Genomic DNA, 18,783 nt, shown 5'->3' on the forward strand with positions numbered 1-18,783 from the left:
TGAAAAAGTACTATTTCTAAGGAAAGGAAATACCCACGGTCGGGTATCCTTAACTTACAATTATATTTCTTGTTAAAAGTATACTAACGATTTTAGATGATAGGCAAAAAGCTAGCCGCTAGCCCACACTAATGAATTTAGACCTGAAAGACACGCGGAAAAATATAATTCCCGGTCTAGGGTTGCAACTATTCTGATGGAAATTTAAATGGGTTAAGCAGTCTTCATCTAAAATCGTACCTCTGAGTCCCGTATGTTTTTCCTTTTCAGGAAAAGGACCGCATGGAAGGAATAATCAAGTGCTCGAGATTTCAAGGGTTCAAAGCTTAAACACTTGGGGGACTATATAATATACATATGATATATGTATAAGGAAGGCAAAGAAGGCTGAAATCAATTAAATTTCAAGTCAAGTCAAGCCTAAAAGTCTACTCATCAAATATCAAGTTCAGAGCAAAGTCACGAGCCAATAACACAAGCCTGATCAAAAAACCTGTGAAGAATACACTCGTGGATACAGATTTCAAAATCTTACGATGTTTAGGTTAAAGGCAGTATTTAGCCATGGGTCATAAAGAGACCCTTGGATTTTCTTTTTTGCAAATCCGTTGTAAAGAAAACAGTTACGGAAGAGCATTAGAAGATATTTAAATGCATGTAAAATGTTATTTACACTTGGCAAAGTTCGAATGAAAACTTTATCAAAGTTATTTCAAGAAACATGTGTGTTTCTATTTCTTCATCCGTATGTTTACACCACTATGAAGTTGAGATGTCTTCTTCGTTAAGTGTCGTATATAAAAAAGGGCCCTCTTTTATAATTCATGTTTGATTCAAAGATCCATGAAATTAGTAAAGCATTTATAAAAATGCAAAATGTCAAAAGGGCAAGACAAAAACCCGCGAATTAAAAACAAGACCTTGGACTTATAAAAAAAATAAGGCAAAAAGAGTGTAACTGAAACTCAAAAGGATTAAGTTAAAATGAAAACTTTATAATATTAAAACTAAGTATGAACTTAGTCATAAACTGATTGTCATTTTTACAAAAAAACTCCGAAAAGACCTGGGGACTTGCTATCACCAAAAACATAACCCCCAAAATGGGACCAGGGGTAATACCACATATTCCACCAAAAAGAAAAAAAAAAGGAGTCAAACTTCACAAGTAAACTTTCACTGAGGAGCAGGAGAAGAGTTCAAAATAGCATCAACAGCAATAGAAGGCTCGATTTGGTTTGAAAGAGTTGGGACATCTACCGCACTAGGATCAGCTTCAACGTACTCGGGAGTATCAGCCATGGGAGAAGAGAAACTTTGGCCTTGCTGAGTTTTTTCAATGGTCTCTTTAATCTTTGTTTACTCAGCATCCAAGTTAAAGCCTTCTTGGCTAACCTCTATAAGGGTATCATGGCGTGTGTTCAATGTAGCCCAACTTACTTCGACAGCAGCTTTGTCCTCAAGAGCCTCGTAGTCTCTTTCCCAATGGTCAATTTCACTTTTGAGCTCCTCCCTCTCAGCTAAAACAGCATCATAAGAAGACTGTAAAGGGGCAAGTGAACTCTCCAAAAACTTAACCTTGTCAGAAGAAACTCGGAGATCTTCTTGGGCCTGCTTGAATGTTAGAACAAGCTCATCAGCATAAACTTCTTTCTCATTTAGCAAAGCTTTAAGGCCTCTGATCTCTTCAGTAGCTTTAGAGAGTTGTTCAGCAAAAGAAGATTCAAGGAGATTCTTATCCTTGCCCGCTTGGTTGGAAGAAGATTTTTCAACTGCCGATTCCGATGCCATGACTCTCAATTGCTGCTCTAAGGTACATTTGCTTTCTTCTAAAACTTCCATCTCAAGCTGAAGACTTTCATATTGCTCTTTCCAATTGTTTGCCTCAATTTGGTAGTCATGCATTAATTGCTCTGTATGGGAAACCCTTTTCATCATCTCCGTACCGATGGGATTGATCTAAAAAAAAGGGGTAAGAATCTTAGTAAAAGGAGAATGTAATAAAGCATGAAAAGAAATTAATACCTTCAGTGATGACTGCACGATATCATTCATCCAAGTGAAAGAACTATGACTTTCTATTTTGGAATTTTCAACCCGACCAATCAAGGGTTTCAACCATACGTCAGCCTGACCTGACTTTTTCAAAAGACTACCATCGGCAGGGACTTCAATGGTAATGTGCTTCATCACTCTACTTCCACTTGAAGAACCAACTTCAGTGCGAGAAATAGTAGTAGTGGGGACTGTAGAGTAAGTCATAATAGCTTGAGGCGGGGCAGAAACAGCAGCAGTAGAAACAGGTAAAGAGCATTCCACTGGGACAGACACGGGGAAAGAGGCAAGAGGTATTTCATCAGACACCAAATCAAAACTTTCACTATCAAACCCACGTGAAAAAAGTTGTTCATCAGAGTCACAAGCTGCCATAGGAGTATCATCGTCAGAACTCACTAAGGTGGCTTCAACAGGCTTGGTCACGGGAACAGAACGGGGAGGAGTAACTTCATCATCTGAAATAACGCGCCTTCTAACCCGCGGCCTTTTAAGCAAGGAACTCCCATCCCGTTCCTCTTCCTCTTCAGAATCTTGGGGTTTGTCAGCTTTCCTTTTCGATGAAGAACTCAGGATTATCTCCTATGCTCTTGCCAAAGAAAGTCTGGAAGCTGCTCGATTCAGCACTTACACCACGAATAGGAAACCCTGATAAAAAGAAGGGTCAAATACATTCTAAAGGAAGAATGAACGAAAATGGAAAAAGAGGTAAAGTATTTACCATGAGTTTTAACCTTCCAACCAAACTTGTTTGAAAGGTATTTCCAAGATCTAACCTCCATCGGAGCAACAGTCAACAATTTCTCAACCCAACCACGAAAATTAGGAATCTCTTCAACAGTTCCCATGGTTGCTGAAAAAAGAGAAAGTTAAACAGTCACGGGAAAAACAAACCCTTTCAAAACAAAAAAGGAGGAAAAAGAGAAGAGAGAAAGTTGTAAAGTAAACTTACGTGCAAAATTCCACTTTTCAGGGAATGGTATATTTTCTTCACCTACTAACCCTACAGTAGGAGCAGCAACAAATCTTGCATACCAGCTGCGGTCCTTGTCATCCTCAGGGCTGACTAAAACCCTCTTACTCCTCGCCACCAAAGTAAAAATTCCATGTCGGAACAGCTTAGGGGAGTAGAGGTGGATCAGATGAAAAAAGGTAAAAGGCAATTGAGCCAAGTTAGCTAAGTACCTTCGACAAGCAACAGCCCTCCACACAATGGGGCCAATTTGTCCTAAACAAACATTGAGAAAATGACAGAACTCGATGATAACAGGATCAATGGGGGGTCTAAAATCCAGTGTAAAGGGATATGTATACACGAAAGAAAAGCCAGCCTTGTAAGACGTGATCGTTTGATTTGCATTAGGGATTATAATTGGGAAATCAAATTTCCAGTGGCATTCTCTACGAGCAACAGAGATCAAACCTTCAGTAATCTGAGAGGGATAAATGTCAGCACGATCAAGAGAGGACATAGAAGAAACCTGATTCCTAATTGATTCTCTATCAGTATAAAAAAAAAGTTCAGAGGGGATAATTTCGTCTACTATTGGTTCACGGACCGGTGCACTAGAATCCCTGCTTCTGGTAGAAAATCTGTGTGGAAGAGGACCCCTAGTTCTAGAAGAAGAAGGAGGAGTAGAACTAGGAAGATGAAGGCGAACCTCGAATGGACGTTGATCCTAAACTACGTAACCTACCTCCTCTCCTGCTCCTAGTTGGAGCAAGAGGAAGTTCATCTACAATAAGAACTTTACGAGGATCAGGGTTTGAAGAAGACATAGCCATACGGAGAAGAAAGGAAGATTGAATAAGTCAAAGATGGAAAACCTTTTTTTTATGAAAGAAGAAACAAAGGATATATTTATACTCAGAAGCAACCGTCAAACAAAAAAGGTAATGATGGGAACGTCATAATAAAAACTGTCACTTCGTGATTAATGTAGCCGCAAATAGCCTTAAAAGATGCTGAAGGGTTGCAGACCCAATCAAAAGACGCCACGTGCCATGAGCATTAAATGGAAGTGACATGCGAAGCGTCAGTTTTGGAGAAGGTATAATGGCGGCAAAAATTCCCGTTTTAATGAGATCCACTTCCAGATATTCAATTGTTTAATAAATGGCAAGTGGGGGGACTATCTGTATTGGAAAAAATTAAGTTAACATATGGAATTAATTATAAGCCGACATGTCAAGACACGTGGATCAATAAAAGAATGACAGCTGGTAAAGAATAGTTGAAGAGACACGAGCCTTAACAGGCACGGGCAGAGATTCAAGAAAACAGGAAGGAACGGTTACTCGGACCTCTTGTTAATTTGAAGAGACATCGGAGGAATGAACCTAGATAGCAAAAAGTACAGATACGTATTATCTGTAATTAATGTGCGTCATTGATGGAAAACATTACAGAATCTTCACGAAACAGTTACGATTGCTAATTATAACGTTGCATTAATGACATTAATTACTCATAATGGCTCTGTTATGAGAGGAAAGAAACGTATTACTTAGAAATAGATATAAAAAGAGAGGAATAAACATTTGTAAGGGCACAGAATATTATTGGAATATACTGATTTACTTCGCTTTCTTTTACTCAGCTATTGTTTAAATCAATTCTTCTAATTTGTTCCAAATTTGAATATTACTAACCCGAGTTCTTTTAAAATTTAGCTTTGATCGAAATTCCTATTTTTTGATTAAACAATCATGTTAATAATCAAGATGGAATCAGATTCCACAGATCACTGACAAAAAACCTCTTTCGATGCATTTTTTCAACCCTTGTAGCAATGCTTTAGTCTCAGCCATATTGTTGCTACATTGGCCATAGAACTTTGCATAAGTCAAGATAAAACAACCCTTGTAATCTCTAACGGCACCTGCACCTTCTAGACTTCTGAGATTTCATTTATAACAACCATCAATGTTTAGCTTTAGCCATCAATTTTCTGGTTCCTCCATATTATCCTTTGACTGGTAATTACTGGTTGTGCCGAATCAATTATATAACATAAGTCTCCATGCTAAAGGCAACATAGTTATGATCCTGCAAACCTGCATAATGACAGCCATCTCAGGCATATATAAATTCTCAAACCTAGTTGCATACCTATTTTTTCAGATTTTCCAACAAATAATTGAAGGAATGCATCTCAAGAGAGCAAAATGAACATTATCTTTGCTTTAAGTAACCACCGTGACATTGTTAAGATTTTGTCATGATTTTCTTTTCATATTTAAATATCTTTTCTTGAAGTTTACCATAATTGATTTTATTTTTCTTAAAAGAAAAATACATGTCTATTCTATATTTGACATGTCCCTTTTTTGGAGAAAAGATTGTGGCCTCTTTAAATTAAGGATCTCTCCTTGATACACAACAGCACAATATCAGTGAAAATAGCACGGGCTAGCCAGTTTTCGGATTGGTAATTGAGAAATAGCTAGCTTTGCAAAGTCATTGAAAAATAGCCACTATTTTGGTGCAACACAGAAATTTCCAGCATAATATACTGGAGATTGGTGCACATGTGTATGGACTTCCAGCATATTATGCTGGACCAGTATATTATGCTGGAACTCCACTATATTATGCTGGAATATTTTTCGGATTTTGAACAGTGTTTTCGTTCAGATTTATCTTTACATGAAAAGTGACTAAATTTCGATTACTTTTGAAATTGTGGCTATTTTTCAATTACCACTTGTAAATCTGGCTATTTTTGAATTTCACCCAATATCATCCATAATGTAGGGGAGAAATTCAAAAATAGCTAGATTTACAAGTGGTCATTCAAAAATAGCCACAGTGTCAAAGTAATCGAAATTTAGCCACATTTCATGTAAAGATAAATCTGAACGAAAACACTGTTCAAAATCCAAAAAAATACTCCAGTATAATATACTGGAGTTCCAGTATAATATATCGGTCCAGCATAATATACTGGAGATTGGAGCACCGATGCTCCAATCTCCAATATATTATACTGGAACTTTCCGCGTGTGGAGTTCCAGCATAATATGCTGGAAGTTCATATACAAGTGTGCCGATCTCCAGTATATTATGCTGGAACTTTCCATGTTACAGCAAAATAGTGGCTATTTTTCAATGACTTTGCAAACGCTGGCTATTTTTGAATGGTCAGTCCGAAAACTGGCTAGCCCATGCTATTTTTACATAATGTAGTCATTAAAATATTCTTTTTTATGGGAAAATTATTCTCTCAATAGTTTATATTTTCTCCTATATTAGTTTTTTCATATGTAAGTCAATTGACCAAACCTCATTATAATATTCTCTTATAATATATTTTGTGTTTTATCGTCTAATTTATTATTTTCGAGGTTTGTTTTGTTATCTTCCGCATGACGCCTTATTATTTTTTATCTCAAGACATGACCACGTGTGAAATATTCCCTTTGCATAATCTCAATGCCACAACTCTGACCAAAGAAAGACCATACATGATTTGCTATACAACTGTTTGCAAAACAAATGTATGATAGTCTCTTCCTTGTATATATTATAGCAAGAGCATTTAGAAGGTAAGATTATTCTGAATTTTTGGACCACTTCGTCAGTTGTCTCCTAAAATTACAAGTTGTCTCCTAAAATAACTTGTTATAACAATTCATGCAAAAGCAGAATTGTTATAATATGGAAATACAAATGTTGTAACATTCTTACCATAAATAAAAAACATAATAACTTGGAAATCAAATAGTATTAAGTTGTACACATACCATATGCTAATTAATTTCGAAAATTTTCCTAATATGCTATTTTTGGAAGTGTCTATCCAGATAATTAATTAATCTACTCATATTTTCATAAATGTCTAGTTCTTTTAATTTTGGGTGTTATCAGCCACGCAGACTTTGTGTCACAGGGAGTTAGCTCTCTTTTCCTAATATGGTACTTCCTCCGTCTTAATTTGTGTGGTACCATTTGATTAGACAAAAAGTCTAAAAATAAAAGAGACTTTTGAGGCTTATAGTCTAAAGTAAACTTTAAGATATTTTTGTGGCTATAAATCATTTCATTAGGGGTAAAAGAGAAATTTTAAAGTTAGCTTGTTTCTAAATATAGAATGGTGACATTCATTTTGGGACAGATAAAAAGGAAAGTGTGCTACACAAATTAGGACGGACAGAGTAATATAGGTAATGCTAAATTTGGAATTGTCAATTATTCTAAATATTTTAACTTAATTCATTTTTGCTAATACGTAGCTATATTAATTGTGGGAATTCTACCACTTTGCAACTCCCATATTGAGTAGGGAAAATGACATTGTATGGCCGCTCTCAGAATAATAGCAGAAAAATATATTTTTTAATATTTTTTTGTGTATATATACATTATGAATGTTATATACGAAAATTATATAAATTTTATAAACTTTTTCGATATATTTTTTGACGCAGGCTAAAAGTGAAAAAAGCTCTTTTGAATCCAATTACAGTGAAATTTTTAGGACTTTTTGTCGAAATAGAATATGCTTTAGCGCAATACTTCATTTTGCAGCCCGAAATTACATATTTTTAGGGACTTTTAAGCAAAACAGGATCAAGGTTGTGCGTGGAACTCCATTTTCCCATCAAAATTCGTAGATTTTTGTGATTTTAAAGCAAAAACAGCAAAGACTAACACGTTGAATTTTAACACATCAGATTACACTAGTTTGACCCATCGGGTAATAAGCAAGGCGTTGGTTAAATCTTGCACCGAGTTAAAGGGATTATCAAATACTAGATAATCTTGCCCATGCTTCGCATGGGCCCAACAATTCTAAAGTGATCTTTATTTGTTGCGATAGTCACAAATAAATTGAGTTAATTATAGAGAATATATGGATCAAAGTAATATTTCACTTGGATCATTCACTTCATGGATGTTGTTTCCCTTTTTACTGAAGTTGTCCTTGCACTTCAACTGTGTGGGAAGCATCTTTGGGCTGTATTTTAAACTTTCATACTGCAGCAATTACTGAATCTTGAATAGCATGTTTGTAACATTAATGTCAAATAGACAAGATATATAGCAACACTACATTCATTTTCTATATTTCAATAAACAAACTGGTTTTTACAACATCTAGAGGCCGCTCCAATATCCAAAAATAATACCAATTGCATTCAAAAACATAGGCACATACTACTGACAACTATTTACGCAAAAAATGTGGAACAGTTTGTTAAGGCGGCCAAATATCTAAACTTTGTTAAAAGATCGGTATGATCTGCCAAAATGTTATCAAAATGTGTCTGTACATCGCGTACCGTCTGAGCGGACATCACTGCTTCGACAATCTGTACAAATAAAATATTCATTTTAAGAACATTAGTACATGGTAAAATATGGTATTTGAGTTTTTAACCTTGATTGTGGCTTTGGTAGTGTACTTGGTTCCCTTTCCGTTTCTTAGTTGCTTTTGCATCAGTCACAAGTATTGGCTCCTCTTCCATAATTCTGTCGGCACCACTCACAGATGTTGACTCTTCTGGTAGAAACATGGTTGATTTTTCAGTGTATGACAAAAGAACCAGAGAACCTGCATTTTTGTCCGGTGTTCTGGATGATGATCTTTGCAGCTGAACTCTGAATAGTTTATCAGCAAGTAGTTGATTGATATGGGCAACAGGGAATAACTCATTCTGCAAACAGATAGTAAAAATAATACATATCATATCAGAGTATTATATTAAGTTTGTTGATCTATGTTAACTGCAATGTTGTATGTGTATGTACCTTAACACCGGTGATATCATATATATCTTCAGCTGTCATTGATAATATTCTTTCGCCCAAGCCTTCAGACATTGTTGCTGTTATTGTGCCAGTTTCGTCTGTAATTTCTACCTCAAAGTGGCACCTATGATGTGGTATGTTGTAAATTATTTTAGTTGAGGTACAATAGATGGCATATAATATCAAATATTGTCAATGATATAATCTTATTAGTAGTAGTTGTTACCTTGGAATTAACATTCGTGACAGCCTGCAGTTTATGCATTGAATCTCCCTTTTTATTTTGCTCCGAATAAGATGGTTACATTCAGAACAACCTAGCAAGTAAAATCGTTGGAAATGCTCAGGTAGCGAAATTTCTCCTTCGACGTAAAAACTTTCCACCTGCAAAGTGTTAACACGGAGAAATAATAGAAGGAAAACTTAAAACAATGTGCACGTTGAAATAAGTTGTGCACCCTTGGTTATAAGTAGCACGAGTTAAGTATACATATTTACGTATAGTTTATCCTACATAACCAAATTATAGATGAGAAAGCAATTTCATCTTTGTATAAATATAATATAAATAACACCTACTGCACATTAAACAAAAAGAAGAATATTAGATCAATAAATACTGCAAATAACATGAAAGGGGAAAAAGTTTGTTCCACTTGTGAACAAATCTGCTCAGAGGCAATCATTTCTAATGGAGACTCATCTTAACTTTAGCTATGTAATTGAGAGAAGCTTTAGATAAGACTTCCAATAATCTATGATGTCGGAAGTAGCAGCCAAATCCGTAATAGTATTTTACCTAAAATTTTCTGGAAGTATAGGGTTAAGCAAGAATCGACCTGACAGAAAGAATTTTCACCTCAATCAGGACAGAAAATACAGAAATGAAAACATATAATGAAAACAGCTAGAGTGGATACAGTATTAGTCAAAAATGATTGACAAGCCACTACTAAATGAATATCCTTTTTGTCACATATAATTGTGCTCATTGATAAGCAGTTGTAGGATAATTTTCAGATGTTGTAAAAACTAAGGGAAAACTTGATGGTAAATACTAATATGAATAGTTATTCTTTAATCCAACGCCTATATATACTTCTCCTTTGCATCTTCTTTTCTTCACATACAAGTTTAAAGCACTGGGTATAAGTATACTTCTTACATAAAAAACAAACCAACAAAGCAATACTTTTAGTTTCTTGTCTTTTTTAACTCCATTTGTTTTCCAAGGTAGAAGCAATAAAATACCAAAGATGATGATGTCTATATTCAGTTCCTTTGATGCTCTCTCTGCTGAAGTTTTTGGACAAAAGGTCACAGAGCTTATGTAGCAAAGCCAGTGAAGATAAAATTGTATATAATTTCACAAATATTTGCAACCAAACACTTATCCAATTCGAACAATTTCTAGTCAGCAGAAATGATCTGAAAATTAGGAAAAGAAGAAACCAAAACTTATCTTATAACTATGAACGAAGCATAAAGAGTGAAGACATATAATAATTTCAAGGAATTTTTGGTCAGCCAAATTAACTGGGAATAAGAGCTCCGTAAGTTTAACCTAATAAGTTATAGCATGTTTTTCACTGTACTATCTAACACCATATTTGTTCTAAACCTTTGTCAAGGAAAAACAAACTCTTAAACTATTTGAAAAGGAATTCACAAAATTAGTCTTTTAAGTTGGGAGGGTTAGATGGCATCTTATTTCAATATTGTAAAAACTTAAAAACTTTTGAATAAAGTAAAGAATTTCAAAAACAAAAAATATTGAAACACTTTTAGAAACAAAGACCATCCAATCCTGTGCATTGCAGAAATTGCTATTGAACCATTAGCAATAATGAAGAAGCTTATTAGCTGAATTATGGCTAGTAAACACAACATTCGAATACTAAATTTATTTCCAGAGATTATTTCTGGTAGAAAATAAAAATTTTAAGCTGTAATAAAACAGCGATAACCCAATTTAAACAATTTCTACGCAGCAGCTATTTAAAAAAAGTAGGAAAATAAGAAAGCTGAGAAATTCAGCAATACAATCTGGAGGTTCGTACAAGACCTGCCAACCATTTCGAGTGAAGTTTAAGTTTATCTTCCAGTGTTAATCATTTATTAACTTTCGTGTGTTAACTGTCCTCATATAAGAATGGTAAAGACAGCAAGTCTACTACTCCAGCAACAAAAAACGTGACTTTATTGTTATTCAGTGAAAGTTCGCTCTAGCAAAGAGTAGTAACCATACCATCAAAACTGAAAATTGACAAACTATATATCAATGACTTCATTAATAATACACAAGTTTAACAAAATAATCACAGTAATTCAATTTTTCCTTTCTGTCTCGGAATAACATGCATTCTAGAGTTTTATTGTGGAAAACTTACCAGTGCATAAGCTACAAATGTTGTGCATTACCACTAAGCCTCAGATCAGATATGAAGATGTAATGAAAAGGTAAAAATGTAATGCTGAAATAAGGATTGCCTAAGGAAACAGATAACAGGGTAAAGTTTTGATGTTCTACCAAGAAGAAACTTAGAAAGAAAAAATTAGTAATCAAAGGCATAACAAGATCCAATAGTGGTGAAGATGGCATTGTGAGGTACGCGAAGGAGGGCTGAAACGTAGAAAAAATCAGCAATGGTGCGAATGCCATAATAGAAGTGGTCAAAGAAGAGAAACACATCAGAAGAATATAACTGGTAAATGAGAAAAATGTGCTACCAGTAATCCAAAAATGGATAACAGCAGGATATGGTCAACTACCATATCTAGACATCAGAGATAACTGTCACGACCCAATTTCCAAACCCGGTCGTGATGGCGCCTCTCGTGAAGACAAGGCCAGCCAACTAACCCAAATAGTCTCTTTAATATTTATTAAACATAAACGAATAGGTGAATATAGCTTAACGACAATAATAACCAGTATGTACAACCCAACACAACCCGACCGGGGTGTCACAAGTCACGAGCATCTAAAGAAACCTTAACACAACTACAGGCCAATAAATATATACAAGTAAAATTTCTGGAAAACAAAAGACAACATCTGGTGCCGCGAACGCTGGCGGTCACCTTGCTCAGCTACAATAATAATACCTTCAATCCGCTAATAACCCGCTACCGGGTGAACGATACCTGCAACTGCACGCGAGGTGCAGGGAGTAAAGTGAGTACTTCCAACTCAGTGAGTAATAGAAGTAAATAATAACTGAGCAGCAAAAAATCACGTAAAGCAACCAACGGGCTGTACAGAAGCCGGGTACAATTTCCGAGAAGACAGTGAAATCAGAGAAACTCTTTAGGAATGTTTCGGCTCAGTTCAAATCTCTTTTGAAAATGGTCCTTTCAATAATTACAAAAGCTGTTCAAAATAGTTAGTGTTGATTAGCACAGAAAATCCGCCCCTCGGGCACAAATACCACAGCTTAGCAGGTAAAAATGCAAATAAGTATGCAAGATGAGCACATAAAAGTTCGCCCCTCGGGCATGATTTTCGTTACTAGTCAGTCATTGTTTCCTGACCGGTCAGCCATTGTTACCTGACCAAACGCGTATTACAGTGCCATTGTTACCACTGGTCAGTCATTGTTACCTGACTGGTCAGTCATTGTTACCTGACCAAACGCGTATAACAGTGTCATTGTTACCACTGTTCAATATTCAATCACTCTAGATGGGTACCCGCGCTCACTGTGCGGGTGCAGACTCCGGAGGGGCTCCTACAGCCCAAGCGCTATATCATCATAAGGCCTGAAAGCCTGTACATATCAACATGAGGCCTGAAAGCCTTCTCACAATACACTCGAGGCCTGAAAGGCTCCTCACAATACACTCGAGGCCTGAAAGCCTCCTCACAATACACTCGAGGCCTGAAAGCCTCCTCACATATCACCCGAGGCCTGAAAGCCTCCTCACATCACTCAGCATATCCTCACATATGGCCCTCGGCCTCAATCAGTCCAAAAATAATCATAAGCCCCTCGGGCATCAGTAAAGAAACAATAATGCTCAGCTCAAACAGTAGTTCAATTATCAGTTAAAACTCGAGGTTGAGTAAAAATATAGCTGAGTTCATGAAACAGTGTAATGACAATGGACTGAGTTCAAATAATATTTCAAACAGTGAGGAAAAAAAATAGTGATGATAGCTCTTAGGGAGTTCAAACAGTCGGCAATAAGCCCCAAATATGGCAATAAGCCCAAGTCATAGTGAAAAACAACAAGTCATAGCGAAATACGCGGTAAAATCAATAACCGGGACGGACCAAGTCACAATCCCCAACGGTGCTCTACCCCACGCTCTCTATCCGGCGTGCAAGTCACCTCAATATAGCACTATGGGTGCAAATCCGGGGTTTCAAACCCTCAGGATATCATTTACAATCATTACTCACCTCGAACCGGTGAAATCTCAAACCCGCGACGCCTTTGCCCCTCAAATCGGCCTCCACGCGCGCCGAATCTAACCAAAATCAGAGCGAATACATCACAATATGCTAAGGAAACATAACCCAATCGAAAAGACTCGAAAAACATCGAAAATCACAAAGTTGGCAAAACCCGAGCCCCGGGCCCACTTCTCGAAAAATTACAAAATTCACATCACCGGATTCCTTATCTCCTCACGAGTTCATACATACTAAGAACATCAAAATCCATCCACAATTGACCCTTCAAATCCCAATTTAGAAATTTGAAAATTCCAAGCCCTATTCCTCCACTTTAGCAAAAATTCAATGATTTCCTAGATAGATTTCACAATAAAAACGAGTTTTGAGTCCAAGAAACTTACCTCCAAACGTTCCCCCTTGAATCCCTCGTTAATCTCCTTCAAGAATCTCCAAAAACGAGCAATTATGGGTAAAATGACCCCAAAATCGCGACTGACGTGTTTTAAAACATTCTGCCCAGGTATTTACTCTTCGCGATCGCGGAGAACAATTTTTCCAGCCCAAAATTTACTCTTCGCGATCGCGGACAATGCTTCGCGATCGCGATGAACAGTTCCCAACTCTTCCGTACAGCCTACAGTATAGTGGTCATAACTTTTTGCACACAACTCCAAATTACGAAAGGTTTGATGTTCTGAAAACTAGACACATAGGGCTATAATTTCATATATTGATCATTTCCTAACTCCTTATACATTGCGAGATATAATCTTCCAAAGTCATCCCTGTGTATTAGAGACCTTCCCGGGCAGCCTATAGTGTAACCACCATAACCTTTTGTACACAACTTTAAATTCCAATTAATTTATATTTCTGAAAACTAGACACAAAGGGCTACAATTTTCATTTTTGGATCACCTCCAAATTCCTTATAGATTGTGAGATATAAGCTTCTGAAGTGGGATCAACGCAACAGAATATTTCTTCTCCGCGATCGCGGAAGGCTTCACGCGATCGCGATTCATTGGCACGTTTCTCACATTTTACTCACCGCGATCGCGACCAATTTCCCGCGATCGCATAGAACACTGTTGTAGCCAAAAACCGGCAGTTAAAAATGGCCTAGAAATGGTCCGAAACCACCCCGAAACTCACCCGAGGCCCCCGGGACCTCAACCAAAAGCACGGACATATCCCATAACATCATTCAAACTTGTTCCAATCATCAAAACACATCAAACAACGCTAAAACTATCAAATCACATCGGATTCAAGCCTAAGTTCTTCAAAAACTTTCGAAATGCACTTTCGATCAAAAAGTCTACCAAACCTCGTCCGAATGATCTGAAACTTTGCACGCACATCCCAAATGACATAACGGAGCTACTGCAACTCTCTGAATTCCATTCCGACCCCTATATCAAAATCTCGCCTATCAATCGGAATTCGCCAAAATACTAACTTCGCCAATTCAAGCCTAATTCTACACCGGACCTCCAAAATAAATTCCGATCACGCTCCCAAGTCACAAATCATCTCCCGAAGCTAACTGAATCACCGGAAATCACATCCGAGCCCTCTAACTCATAAGTCAACGTCCGGTTGACTTTTCCAACTTAAGCCTTCTTAAAAGAGACTAAGTGTCTCATTTCTTATCAAAACCAATCCGAATCAACTCTAACTCACCACATACCGGTAATGAAACATGAAGAAGTAATAAATGAGGAAAACGGGGCAGTAATACCTGATACGATGGGTCGGGTCGTCACAATAACATAATTCATATTTTCACAGAGAATCCTATTGTTCCATCAATTGGAGTTATGATTCTTTACATTGTAAGCACGGAGAGCTTCCTGAAATTAGGACAAAGGACAACAAGTATTTCTTGAAGCTATCTGTTTATCGAATTAATTCATTTCAAGATTCCTAAATAAGTTCAAGTGGATTAGCTTAATTCCTTCGTAGCATAATGCTAAATTTGTCACGAATTGGCGAGGAACAGAGCAAGTTGTTCTTCCTCTTACAAGTCTCATTCTTTGGTTAATTTTCTCTTTCATGTGAAGCAAAGGTTTCAATATCTCCATAGTAGTACCTTCGTTGGCTTCGGGTTCACTAATGACTAAATTGGTCATGTATATAGCTGATTGTTTGTTACTTTACTGACCAAGCAGTCCGTCCGACCCTATTAGATTTGCTATTATGTTAACGTGTGTGAATGTACAATAACTAACAAAAGTGTTCATCACAGTAAGTCAATTTTCCCAATCATTCTTGAAAATGACTGCATTCTAGAGCTTCATTATATAAAACTTAGATTTAGAGGTTTGTTGAATGCGGTGCATTACCACTGAAGTTGAAAAGATTGTGCCAAAAAAATAGAAATTGAAGCACACTGCTTTGATGTAAATACCAGAAAATCTTCAAAACACAGAGTCGTCAGAACAAAGAACACTAAAAATAATTTTTGTATACGAATCCTCATAATAAAATTTATTGAACTGTTATCCATATTGTATAAAAGATACATGGTGTGGCAGTTTTCGGCATTTTATTTTGTAATTTAGTGAACTCACGGTGGAGGTCTGCGTAGCAATAGTTGAAACAGATAATATTTCTTCGTCAACAGCTACAAGATTAAGCGATGAAGCTGACTCTGCTGAACTCTTCACTGTATATTCGATTAGCATTTGTTTGTTCTCATTTATCCTGTAATTCGCACAGGAAATGTCAGACGATTATTTGTCCACAGAAGAAATAACAATTAAATAATAATGTGGTACATTTTAAGCATGTTTGTATTGAACCAAATCTGTAATTCAGTTGCTTGCACATATAGGGGATTGATTAAGATTGTTGAGTTGTATCTTGTTGCAAAACGGGTAACTGTGTATGCAAATTTTGTTAATAACCAACGCAGAACTATAATCCATATGTAGGAACAGGAGCTACTGAACTTACCACCCTGATATTTTGTGGTACCTATCCGCTTCGCCAGAATAATAGGATATTCTTGCAGTTGCCTCATTTGTCTCAGTAACTCAGCTCCTTCATTGCTTGCCAAGTCTTCCCATATAGTGAAGAAGAGAGGTTTCTTCCTGTACATGTACTTTTATAAGTGTCAGCTAGAGATTTTGTTGTGTAACAGAAGATTAAATGACTCACATTTTGTCCATAACTATGGCCTCTTGAAATCTCTTACTCTGATCAGCGGTGTATTGCATTGCCCCACAGTTTTCCACCACAGCTAATAGATCTGTTGTTATAAACAAAAAACAAATGTATGTAAAACCAGTATACTTGCATTCAGCATGAATTTCAAGCAGTTAAGCTGTTATAAGGCATAGGGTAATTTGAGACATACCAAATTCAACACCGGAAGGCTGTTGTGCAACGTTGGCGAACGAAATCGTACTCAGTCTTGACGGAGGAGGTAACGGTGCCTCCTTTTCATTATTTTTTGGGACAGGTTTAGGTCAAACAAAAATCAACATGAACCCAACCCTACTACACATAATATCCATTAAGAAAACTAATACAATAGTCAACTAAAAATAATCATAAAGAATACAAATGAGGTGAGAAAGAAGGTCTTACAGTGAGAAGGAATTACTTTGGGGCTTAAGCTACTGGTAGCTTTTTCTTGCTATAAACACCATTTCTTCACATTGATACAGCCTATAAAAAAATCTACAAACAAAATATTGATATTCCATTTCAGTTCTTGGTCCTAGAAAACTTTGAATTTTTCAATAGAACTCGATTCAAAAACATCGAAAGCAATAGCACAATCAACAGAAGAGATAAAGAAATTGCACTTATGGATATGCAAAATAAGTTGTTATTAAAGATCAGAAAAGCTGAGTTCTTTGGTAAGGAAATTACACTAACAGAGACAGGAAATCGAAGATTTCAGAAGTTTTTCAGTCTGTGAGATGGAACAGAAATCCCTAATTTAAACACCTACCAATTTTAATCAAATACCAGTGAGTAAAGAAGAACGGCAGAGAAATTCTCGTGTTGTTGCTGAGAAATCCAGCGAAAACTCAAGTAGAAAATTCCATAGAAGATACAGAGGAAGAGAGATGGTGGGAGTAAGATCGGATGAAATTTCGTGGAAAACATCCACATGTATCTGTAGATGCATTCTCATCTCATATGCAGCTTACGCAGCAAAGTTCAACGCACGTGTAAGCGCAGGGGAAAATAGAAGGTATGTGAAAATACTTAAATACCCTTTAGCAGCAAGCATGCATGACGACCTTCACCTGCTTTCTCTCACTCTTCTATATACTACTAGTATTCGTACCCGCGCGTTGCGCAGGAATACCGTAGACATAAAGGAGAATGAATTCGATTTTGCGGAGTTTGAACATTTATAGAAAAGTTTGATGGGTTCTACACCTTCCATTTGCATGTCTTTAAAGAGTTTTAAAGCTTCATCAAAATTTTCATTCAACACATAGCCATCAATAATTGCTGCCTAAGAAAAATATTTTTATCATTAAAGTCCGCCTTCCCAGTTCAACCCTGAAACTTTTCGAATACATAATAATGCAGCTCTTTTTCATGGTACCGGTTCTTCTTAACATCTCCGCACAAAGAAAGACCGTAAATGCATCAAATTTTCAAACTTCAAATTTGAAATCCTTAAAAAAAACCATAATTTATCATTCTAAATTTTGTCTTACACCCTTATACCCTAAAATCACAACATTAAACGACGATATATTCAGGTGCGGCATTTCATCGAATACCTTTAGAAATCTTGAAACCCCCCCCCCCAACATTTGCTATACACGGATATAAAAGAATCAGCGATAATAGTATCTACCCTCTATCAAACATCCATCTTCAAACACTTTATGCTGATTATGGAAAAGGCTGATAAACAAAAGAGAAGATTATATATTAAGAGTAGAAGATAAACTATTAAAAAAAAGTAATTTAAGGATTAAGAATTTAAAAAACTTATCATTTTGGGAAAATCAACTGATTCTAATGGATGATATAAATTTGTGAGAGCAAAGTCATCATTGAAATAAACTTGCATTTTTATTCAACATTTTATGGGCCTCAAGAACACGAGATTCAAAAAGAGATGCCATTGGCACATACCTGAAGCACACACTGAACTTAAAAGAACCGATTTTCACCAACAGTCTCAAAAGGACTAACGAACATTTACATCTTAACATGGAATAGAATTTCTTGAGATCAAGTGCACCAAGACATGTACTTGAATATGTTTTTGCGAAAGATCATTCATGGCACAAACTGACACCTGATAATAAATCAACAATAGAATAAATATATTCCATAGTAATACCTCAAAGAAAATATTGAGCGCAAATAAATTTTACAGTAAAAGGAAGTAGATAATGAATGTGATGTAATAATGCTGAAGAAATCATCTGTCTGCTTAAGAGAAAATGTACAATTTTTTACGTAAAAATGGAGGTCTTTCCACAGTTGTTATAACATGGTATTTTGAACAAAAAGAATAATGAAGGACATAAATGTGAAGAGTGAACTAGAGCCGAATTTAGTTGTTTGTTCTAATGTACACTT

The 18,783-nt window shown here is 36.3% G+C and overlaps 1 long non-coding RNA gene across 1 annotated transcript; it reads right to left on the reverse strand.

Moving 5' to 3' along the window:
* LOC109228266 lies at positions 15,662-18,488 on the reverse strand. Its single transcript, XR_002068355.1, has 6 exons — positions 18,331-18,488; positions 16,810-16,902; positions 16,577-16,716; positions 16,378-16,468; positions 16,174-16,310; positions 15,662-15,921 (listed from the first exon to the last, which is right to left on the reverse strand). It is a non-coding gene; the product is annotated as an uncharacterized LOC109228266 (long non-coding RNA).

Source organism: Nicotiana attenuata, chromosome 6 (genome assembly GCF_001879085.1).
Source record: "Nicotiana attenuata strain UT chromosome 6, NIATTr2, whole genome shotgun sequence".
NCBI classification, from domain to species: domain Eukaryota; kingdom Viridiplantae; phylum Streptophyta; class Magnoliopsida; order Solanales; family Solanaceae; genus Nicotiana; species Nicotiana attenuata.